The sequence below is a fragment of the Nerophis ophidion genome, linkage group LG03, assembly GCF_033978795.1.
Source record: "Nerophis ophidion isolate RoL-2023_Sa linkage group LG03, RoL_Noph_v1.0, whole genome shotgun sequence".
NCBI classification, from domain to species: domain Eukaryota; kingdom Metazoa; phylum Chordata; class Actinopteri; order Syngnathiformes; family Syngnathidae; genus Nerophis; species Nerophis ophidion.
In genome coordinates this window covers 47,870,599-47,889,576 of record NC_084613.1, presented here as the reverse complement: position 1 = coordinate 47,889,576, position 18,978 = coordinate 47,870,599, and positions in this window count along the sequence as shown.

The following is an 18,978-nucleotide window of genomic DNA, read 5'->3' as shown; positions in this document are numbered from 1 at the left end:
ATTCATTTGTGCTCGGACCCATATTTAATTTTTAGTGAATGGACTGGTTTCTACAAAGTTTCCGCTTAACACTTTGCAATGCAATAACTCAAACTGGCTGCCTTTACCGTACAGTAGGGGATTTTTGAACAGTTCCTGAACAGGCACTTACAAAATCTAAAATATAACATTTAAACTATAAATTATACCTTTTATTTAATGGATTTTTTTCATATTCAAACTGAACAAAATATTAATTTAGGCATTCAATCAATCAATCCACCAACATTGATTTGAACAGCCCTTAATCGCCAGTGCCCCAAAGGGCTTCACAATCTTAGACTTATACTTCCTTTTTATTGTTATTCAAAATTTAACTTTACAGTACAAATAGGAACAAAATTTTGTTGCATTAGCTCATGGTAGTGCAGGACAAAAAAAAGCAATAACGTGCAGATATGAATAAATAGATTACTGTACAGATAAATATATTGCATATGCATTTAGGTTTATGGCTGTATGTTATATTGTCTTTTTATTCCAGGGAGTTAATCCCTTTTGGGAGGAATTGAGGGGATAGTTATGATGTGTTCAAGAGTCTTACAGCCTGAGGGAAGAAGCTGTTACAGAACCTGGAGGTTCTGCTTCGGAGGCTGCGGAACCTCTTCCTAAAGTCCAGCAGTGAAAACAGTCCTTGGTGGGGGTGGGGGGAAGCTTTGCAGATTTTCTGAGCCCTGGTCAGGCAGCGGCTTTTTGCGATCTCCTGGATAGGAGGAAGAGGAGTCCTGATAATCTTTTCCGCCTTCCTCATCACTCTCTGGAGAGACTTCCAGTCTGAGGCATTGCAGGCTCCAGTCCAGACAGATATGCTGTTGGTCAGTAGGCTCTCTATAGTGCCTCTGTAGAATGTGGTGAGAATGGGGGAAGGGAGATGTGCTCTTTTCATCCGACGCAAAAAGTGCATGCGCTGCTGAGCTCTTTTTACAAGCGCTACGGTGTGTATGGACCAGGTTATATTGTCAGTCATCTGCACCCCCAGGAACTTGGCGCTGCTTACCATCTCCACCGCTGTGCCGTTGATAAAGAGTGTAGTGTGGCTGGACTGTGCTTCCTGAAGTCAACGATGATCTCCTTGGTCTTGTCGACGTTCAGGACCAGGTTGTTGGTTCTGCACCAGTCAACCAGATGTTTCACCTCCTCCCTGTAGTCCGTGTCATTGTTGTTACGGATGAGGCCCACAACTGTAGCACAACACAGTGCTAACACCAAAGAAGCTTTGAATGCTTTGTACTGCTCCATCAATGAACTGCAATCTACACATCAGGAGGGAGATTTCATCATGGCAGGAGATTTTAACCAAGCTAACATGAAAACTGTTTTCCCTCATTTCCATCAATATGTGAATTTTGCAACCAGGGGTGGAAGCACATTGGAGATGGTGTTCAGCAATATTAAACAAGCGTTTAAAATTGCACCACACCCCCACCTCGGGTCCTCAGATCATCTATCTGTGATGCTAATTCCTGGTCCAGAACACCAATGTCCGCCCGCTTTCGGCCCGTCGGCTGCGTCTCTCCACACACACCATTTGTGATTCTGAGCAAGAACGGCCTTCCGGCGTGAAACCTCTTCAAAGTCTGCTGTCAGGCGCTTTAACTTGGACACCAACATGTCTTTGTCGGCGTCTCCATCCTGCAGCAACTGGCGGCTGCTGCAGGATGGAGACGCGCACGGCACGTCCCTGGATGTCCGGGGCCGTGGGTGTGTCCCAAGGTTTGACAAGCGGAGTGCAAGGATGAGGGCGCATTGGACCTGGCCGTGACAAGCTGAGCCACATCAGAGTGATCAAAGAACCACATGCGGCTCCAGAGCCTCGGGTTGCCGACTCCTGCACTAGAGGAATGTGGCAGGGCATACAGGGCTTTCTGTCTTGCCTCTGGTGAGGGTTGTTCACATTTTTTTCTCCTCCCATCTTTTCCTTGGTTTCTCTCTTTTTTCTTGTCTGGTCTAAACATTTTTGAAACCTCTTTATTTGCGCTGTTCTCCAAATCTAAACATCAGTCATGGAATTGATTAGCTGAACTCACGACTCTATTGACAAAATCTTTTCGACGAGGAAAAGAGGTTCTGGGGAGTCTGGCTGCCCTGATGGAACCATTGCTGCGGGGTACGTGAGAGATTCCTGGGACGAATGGAGGATCATGTGCCTCTCAGTCCTTTCCATTGAAGACGTGGAAGACATCTATCTATTTGGAACCATGATTGCGGGGCACATGCTGATTGGGCTGGCCATTGCTCTGGTGTATCGTAAAATTCGTAAGATGATGTCAGCTACTCAAAAAGCCCAAAGGCTGCTCGTAGCAATGGACGGATTGCATCGGGCTGTGGGAACACAGTCTGGGGCGATTTCTGAACTGAATCGCAAGATGGATCACATTATGGAGATTCTTGAAAAGGAAAGATTGGATATGAGAGCAACCAGCATGAACAAATAGAACAGGCAAGCCATTGTTATGCCTGCTCGAGAAAAAAACAAAAATCCTTATCTACAATTTGACTCCCCCGAATGACCTTGAGGACAAGAACAGGCTGTTCTGTAATCATCCCCCGAGGAATCTCAAAGATGGACGCTTTTGACCTCTCTCCCTCCTAAACGACACCCGTAAGTCGAATTTTGCGTGCATTGCATGCAGAACGACCCTGGGCTCATGAACACTACTTCACTTCACCCAAAGACTATGGGCATACAGTATATACAAACACACTACCCACCCCCGCCCAACGCCTTCACCACCGCTTAATTCCTTTTCGGGCTCATGGACGGCTGAACAGCGCTTTATAGCAGCAGCCCGGCCTCCAGGGCCCCAACCCCCCATCCCCCACCCTGTGTTGCTAGTTTTTGTGATTATATGTAATATGTTTGTGTGCTATGGCAAATTAGGTTTTTTCCCTTGGACTCAGTATGGACCCCCTCCCGGGGGTCCAGCCTTTGACTGATATATTTTTTTACTCTTCCCTCCTTTCCCAATATCACCGTTTTCCCACCTTTTTTAAGGAGCGCCGTAAAAAATGGCTGATCCGTAGGCGGTCCCATCTTGTCTCCCTGTAACGTATGTCAGCTCTTAGTGGGACTATGTCAGAAATGTAATTTTCAGTTTTTATGTGTCTTGTGCATGTTAAAGAATTGACAATAAAATATTCTTGAAAAATAATCTTGAATGCAGGTCATCACGGACTATAAAGCTGTCCCCCCGGCTGTTCAATGTTTTCCTGCTCAAATGAGCGGATTTTTGAAAATAGGAATCGGAGGATTACTTTTCACAAGTAAGATTTAACATTATTGTACTACTGGTTGTATTTTGTGAAAAGAATATCACCACAGAGTTGAGAAGGAGCAAAGATCTTTGATATTTGTATGTGAAAATCACAAATACATCTTCTGGGGGAGGATGACGCCCCTACAGGGGTTTTGTTTACACACTTTCAGCCCCGCCATCCATTCATTTTCTACCGCTTGTTCCCTTTGGGGTCGCGGAATCGGGCGGAAGGCGGTGTACACCCTGGACAAGTCTCCACCTCATCGCAGGGCCAACACAGATAGACAGAAAACATTCACACTCACATTCACACACTAGGGCCAATTTAGTGTTGCCAATCAACCTATCCCCAGGTGCATGTCTTTGGAAGTGGGAGGAAGCCGGAGTACTCGGAGGGAACCCAAACATTCACGGGGAGGACATGCAAACTCCACACAGAAAGATCCCGAGCCCGGGATTGAACCCTGACTACTCGGGCCTCAGACCTTCGTATTGTGAGGCAGACGCACTAACCCCTCTTCCACCGTGAAGCCCACTTTCAGCCCCACCTAAAACCAAATTCACCTGCCGCCACTGATTATGATGCTTTCTAATTCTAGGCGAAGTATAAAAAAATAATGATAAAACATTTTTTATACCCGAACAAAACCAACTTTGGTATACTTGTTTTTCACTGGCTTGTTGTTTGACAACTCTTGTTCGGTGGTTGTCCTGCAATTTGATTGGTTGAATGCTGTGGGATAAAAACAACGTAAATCTAATTTGATTGGCTATTGTAATGAGAGCACACAGGCTGACCGACAGACACGTACAAAATGAAAGATACGGAGCGCTCCTGAATAACTTCTTAATATTTGGGTTTTGGGGTAAGTAGCAAGTCATGTCAAGTCAAAAGGCACAAGTCCAAGTGAAGTCACAAGTCATTGATGTTAAAGTCTAAGTCGAGTTGCAAGTTTTTTTACATTTCGTCAAGTCGAGTCTAAAGTCATCAAATTCATGACTGGCGTCTGACTCGAGTCCAAGTCATGTGACTCGAGTCCACACCTCTGCGAGATTGTAAGAGGAAATACTATTAATCATTTTCATTGTAAGAGGAAATACTATTAATTAAACATGTTTCATTACTATCTGACATTGAGTACTATGTGTTTGAGATTAGCGAGAGTTGTATTCTTCAAAGGAATGTGAATTACATTTCCCTGATCAGATAATCGGTCTGTCTTTTTAATCATTTATGTGCTTTGATAGTAGTTATTGTTTTAGAAGATAGCACTTTGTTATTGGGCCTCTGTTGTTCAGATTTTAACAGCGCGGAGGCCCTTAGCATCCTAGACAACATTATTGTCACTTTTGGGAATAATAGCTATGAGCACCGTTGGTTTGTTGAATAGGCTGAGGAGTAAGAGGGGCGGGGCAGCACGGTGGTAGAGGGGTACATGCGTCTGCCTCACAATATGAAGGTCCTTTCTGTGTGGAGTTGTGACTGCGTGGGTACCCTCCGAGTACTCTGGCTTCCTCCCATCTCCAAAGACATGCACCTGGGGATAGGTTGATTGGCAACACTAAATTGGCCCTAGTGTGTGAACGTGAGTGTGAATGTTGTCTCCCTATCTGTGTTGGCCCTGTGATGAGGTGGTGACTTGTCCAGGGTGTACTCCGCCTTCAGCCCGAATGGAGCTGGGATATATATATATATATATATATATATATATATATATATATATATATATATATATATAAGATTGCATTACATCCGGAGATGCTTTCTTCTTCATTCACCTTAGGTGAATGGAGCCTTGGCCAGGTGAACTTGATATCTTCAGACGGTGTCCAGCGGTCATTGGGTGTTTCGACCCTGAACCGTAACACCCTACCGCTGGTGGCTCCGGCAGTGGTGGCCAAGTCACAGCCTATCTCCTCCTCCTGGCTTCCAGCTCATCTCATCTCTCCTGCTCCATAACCAGCAAGAGGCTCTCTCCGCTGCCTCCCCCATCCTGCGAGCTGCTGTCTTTCTCTCCTTCCCTGTTATTCCCAAAGCTGTGAGCATTCTCCATACCGACTGGGCAAGGAATCCTCTGCAGCCGACCTCGACTGGGAACAGCCATGCCTGCCATCCTTTTCCCCTGCAGTCATTTAAAAGGTCCTGGTATTTAGCACTTTTCCTTTCAAAGGCTTGGTCGCAACCTTCTTCCCATGGGACTGTGAGTTCAATGAGAATTATCTTCTTTGCCTCTTCAGACCACAGCACCACATTCGGTCTCAGGATTGTTTGTACAACCTGGGGGAACTGCAGCCTTCCTCCCAGGTCTACCTTCATATCCCAAGACCGTGCCATTTGCAGTAGGCTCTTCCTTGCTGTTGCTGTGGTTGGTGGCTTTTCTCTCTCCCTCACAAACTGGATGGATTTTGTTTTCCCTTGGGGTTGCTGTTTCTTGCATCTCTGCTGCTCCAGGGTGTTAGCCAGTGTCATGAACACCTTGTCATGACGCCATCTGTATCTCCCTTGGGTGAGTGCTGTTTTACACCCTGACAGAATGTGTGCCATGGTACCCTTCTGCCCGCAAAGCTTGCATAGTGGATCCCCTCTCGTGCCCCATCTGTGCAAGTTTGTTGGAGTCGGGAGTGTGTCATACACTGATCTCAGCAAGAAAGAGATGCGGAATGGTTCCAGCTTCCACAGATCTGCCCATGTGATCTTTCTCTTAGGGAGGTCCCATTTGGTCCAAGCTCCCTGGGACGCTAGTTCCACTGCTCTTGATATCCGACCTTCCTCTTCCAGGTTTCGTACTTCCTCCTGGACCATAGCTCTTCTTTCCCTGGGTTCTGCCTTACTCCATTGTTGGACATGAGAAGTTCGAAGACCCTGTCTCCCTGTGCATGGCATCCCTATGATGTCACGTAGCCTCAATATGCTCTCAACTTGTGCAACAGTTGTGTCAGCTGCCCACTTGCGTCCTGATCTTGTAGTGACGCCTGCGTGTCTGACTTGTTCGTCCTGGGTGTCTCTGTATGTCATTAAGACTCTGCACTTTGCTACCTTCAATTCCTCCACCACGGATGACAAGGGAAGCTGGAGCTGTCCTGATCTTATGTAGAGGCCTACTGATGTGAAGCTTGGAGGGATTCCCAGCCATTTTCTGAGGTTCTTGTTGATCTTTCTTTCCACTCCTTCTACGCGTGTCATAGGGATGTCATACACTGTCAACAGCCACATGAGTCTTGGTAACAGTCCATGTTGGTAGAGCCATATTTTAAATTTACCAGGGAGTCCTGATTTTCCAATCTTCCTCAGCCACTCCTCTGTCTGCTTCTCTGTACTAGTGATGTTGTTCCTGTCAGTAAGTGAGCTGTCAAACCACTTTCCGAGGCACTTTATAGGGTTCTCCTCAATCAATGGAATCACTTCTCCTTGCACTTGCAGCTTGAACCTGTTCGTCAATTTACCTTTCCGGATCACCATGCTCCTTGATTTTTTGGGCTTAAACTTCATTCTGGACCATGTTGCCATGTGGTCCAGAACTGTTAGCACCCGTCTCGCCTCCACATGGGTTGTGGTCGTCACGGTGAGATCGTCCATGTAACCTCTTATTGGGGGTTGTTGAATGCCTGATTCCATTGCTGGTCCTCTGTTATGAGGAGGTTCATACCCATGATAAAGAGGATGGGGGATATTGTGCATCCAGTTACGATTCCCTTTTCCAGGTTTTGCCACTGAGTTGTGAAATTGGCTGTCTTGAAACGTATCTGGATGCCCCCAAAGTAGCTGGTTATCATTCCCTTGATGTGCAGAGGGATGTGGTAATGGTCTAGTGCAGTGTGAATGAGGGCGTGAGGGATTGATCCGTAGGCGTTAGCCAGATCGAGCCAGACAACAGTCAGGTTGCTTTTGCTTGCTTTGGCCTCCCGGATCATCTGACTGAGAACTCCGGTGTGTTCCAGGCATCCAGAGAAGCCTGGTATTCCACCTTTTTGGATAGAGGTGTCAACATATCCGTTCTCAGTCACGTATAAGGTCATCCTTTTTGCCAGTACAGAAAAGAAGATTTTGCCTTCTACATTTAGAAGTGATATTGTACAGAATTGATTTATGGTTGAGGAGTTCTCTTCCTTTGGCACAAAACAGCCTTCTGCCTTCTTCCAGCATGATGGAATGGTGCCCTTTTTCCAGATTCTCCGGAACAGCATCCACAGCCTCCGAAGGAGCATCGGGCATTTTTTGTATACCTTATAGGGTATACCAATGGGGCCAGGGGCAGATCCTGTTCTGGCCTTTTTCACCACATCTTGGATTTCCTTCCAGGATGGTTCACCAATGTTGAGCTCCTTTCTTGGTTTTTCCGAGCTGCCGATGTTATGGTTGGCACCCAGGGCCTGGTTTTTGCAGGTGTCATTATGGGTTTCCCTTAGGAACGCCTCCACATCTTCCCTAGAGCTGGTTAGCATTCCGGAGTTTTCTTCACTCAGTAGTTTCCTGGTGAATCTGAAAGGGTTTTTGGTGAACTGTGCTCTTCTGTTCTTCCTCTCCTTCCTCCTCTTCCGAATGTTTTCTACTCTACGGAGTCTGCAAAGACGTTCCCGAAGTTGCCTTGTCAGATCCTTGATGCCTTCCTTTTCCTCGACAGTGGCTCTTTTGAACTGTTTGTTTAGAGTTTTGATTTCCTTCCTTAGGCGATGGATTTCTCTTTCTCTTCTGCTTGGCTGATGCGCCAATTTGGTGTAAACCTTCTTGTCCTCCATCCCAAAACGCTCCCTTGCCAGATTGTACGTTATTGTTGTGAGTGTATTGACTTTCTGTTCAGCTGTTCCTGCTAGAGCGGCTTCAAGCACTTTGTCAAGGTCTTCGTCTAGTTGGTTCCATTCTTTGGTGTCACTGATCTTGGGCCACTTAATTCGTTCTCTCGCAGGGTGGGTTTGGTTCTCTGAAGAGGTATGGGGTGGATCCCGCCTGAGGTCTTGAGGTGGCACCGGTACTGAGAGATCTCCAGTGCTGTGGGGTACTTCCTGACTGGAGCTATATATATATATATATATATAGATATATATGGAGCTATATATATATATATATATATATATATATATATATATATATATATATATATATATATATATATATATATGTGTGTATATATATATATATATATACATATATATATATACATATATATATACATATATATATATATATATATATATATATATATATATATATATATGTGTGTGTGTATATATGTATATATATATATATCCGTTCATGAATGAGTATATCTGTTCGGCAACAGTGTTCAATGGAGAAGTCTGATCTACAAAATTTGCAGGCAGCATACCCCTTCCCCTTTGAGCTGTCCTGGATGAACTGAAATTATTTTTTTCCAATCATTTTGGAACTTGCAAGTGTACTTCTTCTTACTCTTCGTCGCCACGTCTCTTCTTCGTTGTTCTGCTTCATCTCTGTTATGTTTTTGGACATTACTACTTGCTGCAGTTTTGAAGCAATGCATGATGGGAATCCGGATGTTGTGTGTCAGTGTATTAATTTGCCGGCTGGAATAAACACACGCTGAGAAATAGCTATGGATATCGGAGACATATATAATAGTCTCTTTTTCAGGTGAGAGAAGACGCTAAGGCACACCCCCAATATTGTTGTCCGGGTGGAAATCGGGAGAATGTTTGCCCCGGGAGATTTTCGGGAGGGGCACTAAAATTGGGGAGACTCCAGGGAAAATCAGTAGGGTTTGCAAGTATGGCGCAACTGCCAATTTGCATGTCCTTTCGAGACATACTAAATATAGATGCAAAACAGCTTCCACGGTACAGTTTTAGTCTTGATAAATCTCACTGCTCACTGAAGAGACGCAATCCTCTGCACACCAGTTTAATACATCAGGTTTTTAGTGTGCTATAAATTTTGCACGTGTTCTAATGAATGCAAACCTAGTGGATCAAGGGCCTCATGTATCAAGTGTGTGTGTGTGTGCACAAAAATCTGGCTTATGCCCTTTTTCACGGTAAAGTTCAGATGTATCAAGAGTAAACTGAGCGTGGGAATGTGCTTTGCCTTGCGCTGTGAACAGAGAGGTAGTCCTTTGGGCAATGAATACATTTGATTTCAACAACTTTAAAAGATCGAGGCAAGGAAAGAAAAATCCCTTTTTTGCCAATGCCTTTAGTGCTTCATATTAATATTAATATTTGTAAGGAGACCATTTATTTGTCCAGGCGATGATTTTGTCACGTATTGCTGTCACAATGTGTTCCTGTTACTCCAGCACAGCTTGGCCAGCAGCCTCCGGTGGTTGCGGCACATTAAAGGCACCGGAGACAGTGAAGGAAAGGCCCGACTTTGTGTCACATGCAACACAAAGTCACAAAGACACAAAATTGAATAATCAAAGAAGATTCAAAATATTTTGTATCTTTTTTGATAGCGCTGACATATTTAAATTTAGAAGATTCCAAACCAAATATTAAATAATTTTCACACAAAACTCCAATCAGGCTGTGAGCAGGCTACTGTATGAACATTTTTTGTATAGTGAGTTACATGTATTATATTTATATTGGGGGTAATCAGAGTGACCCACCTTTTCTAAAGTTTTTATATATCATTGCAGTGACTATCTTTTCAAAAGGGGTGAGCTACTTTATTTTCTGTCCGCTTGCCTGTTTTGGCAACGCACATCCATCTTTTTCTTCACTGCCTTCCTGACGTCAGACCATTTCTTTTTTATTTCAGCCTTTGTGCGGTTCTTGTAGCCCACAGAATTCAATGGCTCACACACTTTATTTCACTCAACTCTTTTTGTTCGCACAAAATACGAAAATTAAGCACCTTTTTCTGACTCCTACTAATTTCTGTTTGGGCAGAATGTGCAGGTCTCAGGCACATAACTAATTTCCGGATGATTTACATATTTGTAAGGGGGCGTGGCCATGGCGTGTCACAGCCGTGCGAATATCTGCGATCATTTCCATGTTGACTGTTACAATGGAATGTGCTGGAGTTAAAGTGTCAACACATTAATACATCTAAATTTTTCCTGTGTATGTTGTTTTCTGGATTTGAATAAACACCATTTTAATAGGAAATCCATACAACTCTTAATACATTATGCTGCAGGTCCAAAATGTGAAGAAAAAAAAAATAATAACTTGCTGGTGTAGTAGAGATGCGCGAATAGGCAATTATATCATCCGCAACCGCGTCACCAAAGTCGTCATCCACCCGCCGTCCACCCGCACCAACATTTTATCAGAAACGCATCCGCCCGCCACCCGCCCGCTGAAATACATCAGAGGTTGGCAACCTTTACCACTTACAGAGCTGTCTATACCCGTTTTACAGAGTAAAGAAGACAATTGGAGCCGCTAAAGTTCTCGCGATTATCTAATTGGCGTTCATCCTGATGACAAAGATATGGGCGTGCTGTGAAGCCATTGCCTTTGACACCTTCAACAACATTTACAGACCAATTGTTAGTCTGGCAACATGTTGTGTGCAGCTTCCGCAATCACACGTACAAGATTGAAAGGCATACTAGGTGACACAGAGTACACTGATGGTTGTGATGTAAACAACTTCAACACTTACTAATATGCGCCACACTGTGAAGCCACACCAAACAAGATTGACAAACACATTTCGGGAGAACATCCTCACAGTAACACAACATAAATGCAACACAACAAATACCCAGAATCCTTTGTATCCGCGACACACCCTGAATATATTTTAAACCCCCGCGCCCCCGACCCCACCCACCTTACCGACGCACGTGGTGGGGGGGTGTATAAAATAGTCAGGTGTGTCATGGATACAAAGGATTCTGGGTATTTGTTGTGTTGCGTTTATGTTGTGTTACTAGGAGGATGTCCTCCCGAAATGTGTTTGTCAATCTTGTTTGGTGTGGCTTCACAGCGTGGCGCATATTACTAAGAGTGTTAAAATTGTTTATATCACAACCATTAGTGTACTCTGTGTCACCCAGTATGCCTTGCAGTCATGTGCGTGTTGCTGCAGAAGCCACACACATTTGCTGGACTGACAAGCAGATCGTACATGCTGTAGAGGGCAACAAAGTCAATGACTTCATAGCACGCCCTAATATTTATTATCTGGGTGACTGCCGGTAGTCATTCTAAAGAATATTAGCGTCTCCTATTGACTTCTTCGCTTTGTGACACGGGTCTTAAATGGCTTTTTGAATGGCGAAGGATACCGATTCCAGAACCATGTATATCAAATATTTCCGGATGGTTCAACCGCCACCCGCCCGAATCTACTTAAAATCAATTTTTTCGTCACGTCACCCGCCCGACCTGCGGTTTATCCGCGGACTCCGCGGATGAGACCGCAAACCGCGCATCTCTATTGTGTAGTGATGTTGATACTCATAATTACGGGGTTCTTGAATGCACCTCGCTTGTTCGTTGACCCTGATTGGTGCTTAATGAGGAGGTGCAGTGGTGCGGCGCTAGTGGTCAAGCGCTCTCATACCTTTTGAGCTGCTAATGGCATGTTAACGTCTGTAATAAAATTTAAAAATGCCTCTGTCGGGACGCTACATTACTTATCAATCAATCAAAGTTTACTTATATAGCCCTTAATCACAAATGTCTCAAATGGCTGCACAAACCACGACAACATCATCTGCTCAGATCCCACATCAGGGTAAGAAAAAACTCAACCCATTGGGAACAACGAGAAACCTTGGAAGGGACCACAGATGTGGGGACCCCTCGACCCATGGGTGACCGGTGCAATGGATCCCAATTAGATACAATTAATAATGTGAGAGTCCAGTCCATAGAGGGGCCAGCAGGGCATGTAGACACATCGGGGCGCAGAGACATCACCGACTGATGCATAAGGAGTGGTCACCCCAGGTCCTGACTTCATGTGAAAGTCACTTGGACGTCACTTGCACAATATCAGCGCCAAACACATGTTGCAGGTGACTCAGTTGGCACTCATTTAAACTGATAATACTGTTCACCGACTCCAACTTTGACGATGCTGCATGGAACCCGGTGCGATGATCCCAGGATGCAGATAAGGCAAACAATGTGTAGGCAGAAAGTTGTTTAATTAGGTACCTGGCAGATAAAAAAGTTCATAAAGCCTGGCAAGATCTAAGAAATAAGCTGAACACTTAAACACAAGATAATCAATCAGCACTGAAGGAGGTGACAAGGTGGAACTAAATAGAACTAAGTAACAATGTAAAACGTAGGGAATGTAGGGACGGCGTGGCGCAGTGAGGAGAGTGGCCGTGCGCAACCCGAGCGTCCCTGGTTCAATTCCCACCTAGTACCAACCTCGTCACGTCCGTTGTGTCCTGAGCAAGACACTTCACCCTTGCTCCTGATGGGTGCTGGTTAGCGCCTTGCATGGCAGCTCCATCCATCAGTGTGTGAATGTGTGTGTGAATGGGTAAATGTGGAAGTAGTGTCAAAGCGCGTTGAGTACCTTGAAGGTAGAAAAGCGCTATACAAGTACAACCCATTTATCATTTATCATTTAAAACAGGTGGGCTGAAAGGACAAGTAACCAGTGGCGGGCCGTGCGTTTCCCACCTAGGCCTTCAGTGATATCCGACTTCAATGATAACCATCTAGAAGGCCATACTGACAACAACTCGTGATCTGATTGGCTATCGCAACTGTCTATCACCTGTATGTCCCTAATCGCTTAAAGTGCACGCCAGCATTGTTGATTCTGAAGGCAGATTTGGTACAGTATGGCAACATAAGCAAGCTGAATTCTGGTTGGAAACAAACTAAAAATAAAAACAACAGCACTGGAACGTGCATAATATGACATGAAAATAATATTAATAATTTAGATATTTAGGAAAGTAAATTAAATAATAATTTTATCTTTAATTATGATCATGATTTCTGGTTATAATAGGCCAGCAGAGACTACCTTGCTTGCCCTGACGGCACACAACTGCAAGTAACACAAAGTAAAGGTGTTGCAAATCACAGAGACCAAACATAAATTATTACTAAAACAAGAGCACAAGGACAGGAATTGGTACCAAAGAGGAAGATAAAGCACAAAGTCCAAACTACCATGTCAGATCGTGACACTGGCGCTGTTATGGTACGTCGTTTCGGTTCCCGACTTAACTGTTGTCGTTGCCCTTTAAGGATGTTGGTATTTAAAAACATGATTCGAAACACATTACTATTCAGCTTCAAGAATTTTTATCACAGCTTCTGAAGTGTCATCTCCAGCTTGCAAATTATTACCTGTGCAAAAAAAAATAGTACTTTGTGTAATGATGATGATGTTCACCATAGTTTTAGCAAAAACCATCAGGATATTATTTTGTATTTGTTGAATATATGTCATCCGGTCAATAAGTCTTTGCCCACCTTTTGAACTTGGCAATGTATACAATGCTGCGGCTAATGTTTTATGGATTTTTAGGGGGTGGTGAACTTCATGTAATGATTCATGCCCGGGTCATGTTTTCTTTGTTTAGGATTCCCTTAGTTCTGTTTTTCAGCACCCGGGTTTGTGTTTCTTGGTTACCATGGGTGCTGATAATTTTCACCTGCCTCTGATTAGTTGTCGAGACGCTCACCTGCTCCTGGGCACTACAAAATAAAAATTTGTGGGGCTCGTATTGGTTGGGACTCACCATGACCTTGATGTCCCCTAATTTTAATCACATTATTAGTTCCCACAAGCATACATATCTCACTCACGCTGCAGTACACACATCAATAGGGACTGGAGGTCGGCTGTTACGGCTGACCTTTTAATTTCAACTAAACAGTAGACACACTGGGGGCCTTGTACACATGCATGGGGGGGTTGGGGTTCAGGAGACTTGATATATTATTAGTAATATTTGTATTACTATTATTAATATTATTATATATTTATTTATATTTATTATGTATTTAATATTTTTATTTTAACATATTTAATTTTTTTCTTTTTTCTTTTTTACCCTCCCTCGGTGGTGGGTTAATTCGACATGGCGGTTGCTGGGTGTTCTATTTCCATACTTGGGGTCCTTGTGGGTGGTTTCCGTGGTCCCGTGCTGGGTGGTCATGCGGCGGCCGACTTGGGGCGGGCCGCGCCGTGCTCTCTGGGGGTTTAGGGATGGGCTCGTGGGGGCCTGGTTGCTGGTGGAGTGGGGGCGGTCTTCCCGTCCGGTTGTGGGGAGTCTTTGCAACCCCCCAGGCGGGGTGTCCCACCTTCCTGCCCGTGTGGGGTGTGGTCTCTCATTGGCTTGAGGGCTGGCTGTCCCCTGTTTCTCCCCTGTCTTGTCCTCTGCCGGGCGCGTCTGTCTACGGCCTGCTGCTGGCTCTTCCGGGGGGCACGGTGGGCCGGGCTCTGGGGTTCCTGTCTTTGGCCGGCTTGGCTTTGTGGGGCCGGTGGTTCCCAGTTCCCTGGGCGCCACACCTTCTGTTTGTGGGTTGGGCTCTCTGGGTGACTGGGGCCGCACTCTGGTTCCCACATACACTTGGAGTCAAATATATTGTACAAACAAATACACATATACTCACATACACACCGTTATATTCATACATAAATACATACATACATACATACATACATACATACAGTAGGTACTTATGCTCCCACATACATACACAAATACAGTACATACCTAGGTACTCAAATTTCGTACATACACACGCACAGTCACTGTACAAACGTACATTTACACATACTTAACATATACATTCACTGTACAAACATACATATACACATACTGTACATATACAAGTACATATACATACATACACTCATGCACATAATCACTTTTCATCAAACATAAATTAACGTTGCAACCCTCGGGTAAACTGGGTAACACATGGCACACTGACAAAGCTTAACCTAGTGTTACTATAACAATCTGCAAGGTTAATATAGGTTGCTTTTCTTTCTTCCCTTCCATTTTTCTGCATTCTTTTGTATCTACATTATAGTTATCATTACGTATATGTACTGTTGCATTTGAACAACTGTATTGTTGATAATACAGGTAAATTAGTTATATTGTTCATTATCAATAGCGCTATTTCTATTTGTATTTGTATTGCTCCATTTGTAGTGTAAATATGCTCATTGTCATTTCTGTATTATTATTTATTTCTCTAACTGCTTCTTTGCTATCACTTTTACCATCATATTTGTACATACCCTATTTGCTGATGTTGCTCTATTGTTATTGTTGTTGTTGCTGCGTCATTGTTGTGTTTGCTGTTGTTGTTTTTGTCTCTCTGTCTTATCCCCCTCTTGTACCCACAATTTCCCCCTCTGTCTTCCTTTTTTTCTCTTTGTAGCCCTTCCTGCTCCGGCCCGGCTACACTTCCCTTTTGTAAAGCAAATCTGAACAGCCGATATGGGCATCTACATCAAATCTATGTTTTGCCTGACAAGCTAGACTGGACACAATAAATAGATAAATAAATAATAAAAATTAAAAATGTGTCCAAAAATTACAGTAGGTGGGTCCGGCTTTTATTTTGGTGTTCTTTTGTTGGTGCAAAAATGTCTTAGTGAGGTCAGTCAGTTTGCTCTCTGTAATACCATACATGCAAAAAATGCAGTGGAGCCATACTCTGTTCAATTGATAGTTGATTCTGACCACAGGCCATAGCTACAGTAATACCTCAACTTAAGGGGAAACTGCACTTTATTTTGAATTTTGCTTATTATTCACAATCATTATGAAATACATTATGATGGATGTTTTTTGTTTTTTTGCATTCTAAATATCAAATAAATGCGATCAAAAGTCAGCTTACAATGGAGCTTATGGGAGTGTGGCAATTCCACAAAACCCTTAAAGGGGAACATTATCAAAATTTCTGAAGGGTTGATAACAAATAACATTCAGTTACCAGTGGCTTATTTTATATTTCGAAGTTTTTCTCAAAATTTTACCCATCACGCAATATCCCGAAAAACGGCTTCAAAGTGCCTGATTTTAACCGTCGTTATATCCACCCGTCCATTATCCTGTGTTTGGTGGACACAATGAGACAGAAAAAGATGTGGCATTAATCACGTCTTAGCCACCATATCCAGGGGGTTTACCTCGCTAGTCTGCGGGAAGAGACTGCCGTTGTCCCTGAATAGCCCGCGCTCCGACAGATTCAGTGGCGGTCTATTTTCCAATATTACAGATTTCGTTGACTTTATCATTGGAAATGCATCTGCTCTTAGTGTCGCAGGATATCCACACAATCTCGCCATCTCTTTCGTAGCATAGCTGTCGTCGGTAAAGTGTGCGGAACAAACGAGGGACTTTCGCATCATATGGCCACTGTTTGAAACTTGAATCCATCCCTGATCGTGTTGTTACACCCTCCGACAACACACCGACGAGGCAGGATGTCGCCAAGGTACGGGAAAACAGTCGAAAAAACTGAAAATAACAGCTGATTTGACTTGGTGCGTGTAATAAGATTGAGAAAATGGCTGATTGCTTCATGTTTTGACATCACGGGTGAAAGGTCATCGCTCGACAGGGTATCAATTGAAAGGCTTTTAAATCGCCAAATTCACTCTTTTAGAGTTCGGAAATCGGTTAAAAAACATATGATCTTTTTTCTGCAACATCAAGGTATATATTGACGCTTACATAGGTCTGGTGAAAAAGTTCCCCTTTAAAAAACATCCAAACACCTCCATTTAGGTTTTATACACAGGATGTAATGCATACATGTAATGTAGTATCAGTTACATTTATAATAACATGTATTATTTACCTATTTTGATATTTTAAGCATAGTTGGCGCATTAATTTAAAAAACACATTAATGATTTAATCTTTTAATTTAATGAATATCACTTCTTTTTCCCAGGATTGTCCTTCAATGGCTGGAAAACTAAGTTGTGTCACTCTCTAACTGTAAGCTAATGCTGGCGAGTGACATTTTCTATGCAAACTAAATGCGGGGATGCTTGTCGCTCAAATGGTTGCTTGCGATTTAAAGCTTAAAAAAAAAAAACACAATCTTAAGTTGAGGTACCACTGTATACCTTTTCTAGTGATTTTCCTGTTTAGTCTTGCATGGAGTGTAGCTAACTTTGGCCCGAAAGACATACTATTTTCGGTAGTGGTCACCTGACAAAAACAGGGCACATAAACAAACGCAGCGGAAACTTAAAGGCCTACTGAAACCCACTACTACCCACCACGCAGTCTGATAGTTTATACATCAATGATGAAATATTAACATTGCAACACATACCAATACGGCCTTTTTAGTTTACTAAATTACAATTTTAGATTTCCCGGGAGTTTCGTCCTGGAAACCTCGTGTAATGATGACGTGTACGCAGGACGTCACGGGTTTTTAAGAAGTATGAGCGCTGCGCACACACACAGCTAAATGTTGTCTGCTTAAACGGCATAATTACACAGTATTTTGGACATCTGTGTTGCTGAATCTTTTGCAATTTGTTCAATTAATATTGGAGAAGTCACAGTAGAAAGATGGAGTTGGGAAGCTTTAGCCTTTAGCCACACAAACACACGGTGATTCCTTGTTTAAAATTCCTGGAAGTGAAAATTTACTATGGATCAGAGCGCGGTCAAGAGAACATGAATCAAGACGGAATGTCAACCAGCAGGTTTAGGTGAGAAAATTGTGGTTAAAAAGTCAGTTCTTACCGGAGAAAAGCTGAGCTTGTGCCGTCCATAGCTGCCGTTGACTCCCCTGAGACACCGCGCGTCAAGACACCTGTGGAGACACCCTTCCGACTATCAGGTACTATTTAAAGGCCTACTGAAATAAGATTTTCTTATTCAAACGGGGATAGCAGGTCTATTCTATGTGTCATACTTGATCATTTCGCAATATTGCCATATTTTTGCTGAAAGGATTTAGTAGAGAACATCCACGGTAAAGTTTGCAACTGGAGAAAAGCCCTGCCTCTACCGGAAGTCGCAGACGATGACGTCACTCGTTGAGGGCTCCTCACATATTCACATTATTTTTAATGGGAGCCTCCAACAAAAAGTGCAATTCGGACCGAGAAAACGACAATTTCCCCATTAATTTGAGCGAGGATGAAATATTCGTGTTTGAGGATATTGATAGCGACGGACTAGAAAAAAAAACACGATTGCAATCGCGTTGCATTGAGATGGATTCATATGTTTTTAGAGACATTTACTCGGATAATTCTGGGAAATCCCTTATCTTTCTATTGTGTTGCTAGTGTTTTAGTGAGTTTAACAGTACCTGATAGTCGGAAGTGTATGTCCACGGCCGCGTGTTGACGCGCAGTGTCTCGGGGAAGTCGACAGCAGCTGTACGGGAGGCACAAGCTCAGCTGATCTCCGGTAAGAAGCGATTTTTTAACCACAATTTTCTCACCCAAAACCTGCTGGTTGACAAGTGGTCGGGATCCGCTGTGATCCATAGGAAAGTTTCACCTCCGTGAATTTTAAACAAGGAATCACCCTGTGTTTGTGTGGCTAAAGGCTAAAGCTTCCCAACTCCATCTTTCTACTTTGACTTCTCCAATATTAATTGAACAAATTACAAAAGATTCAGCAACACAGATGTCCAAAATACTGTATAATTATGCCTTTAAAGCTGACGACATTTAGCTGTGTGTGTGCGTAGCGCTCATACTTCCTAAAAACCCGTGACGTCTTGCGTACACGTCATCATTACACGACGTTTTCAAGACGAA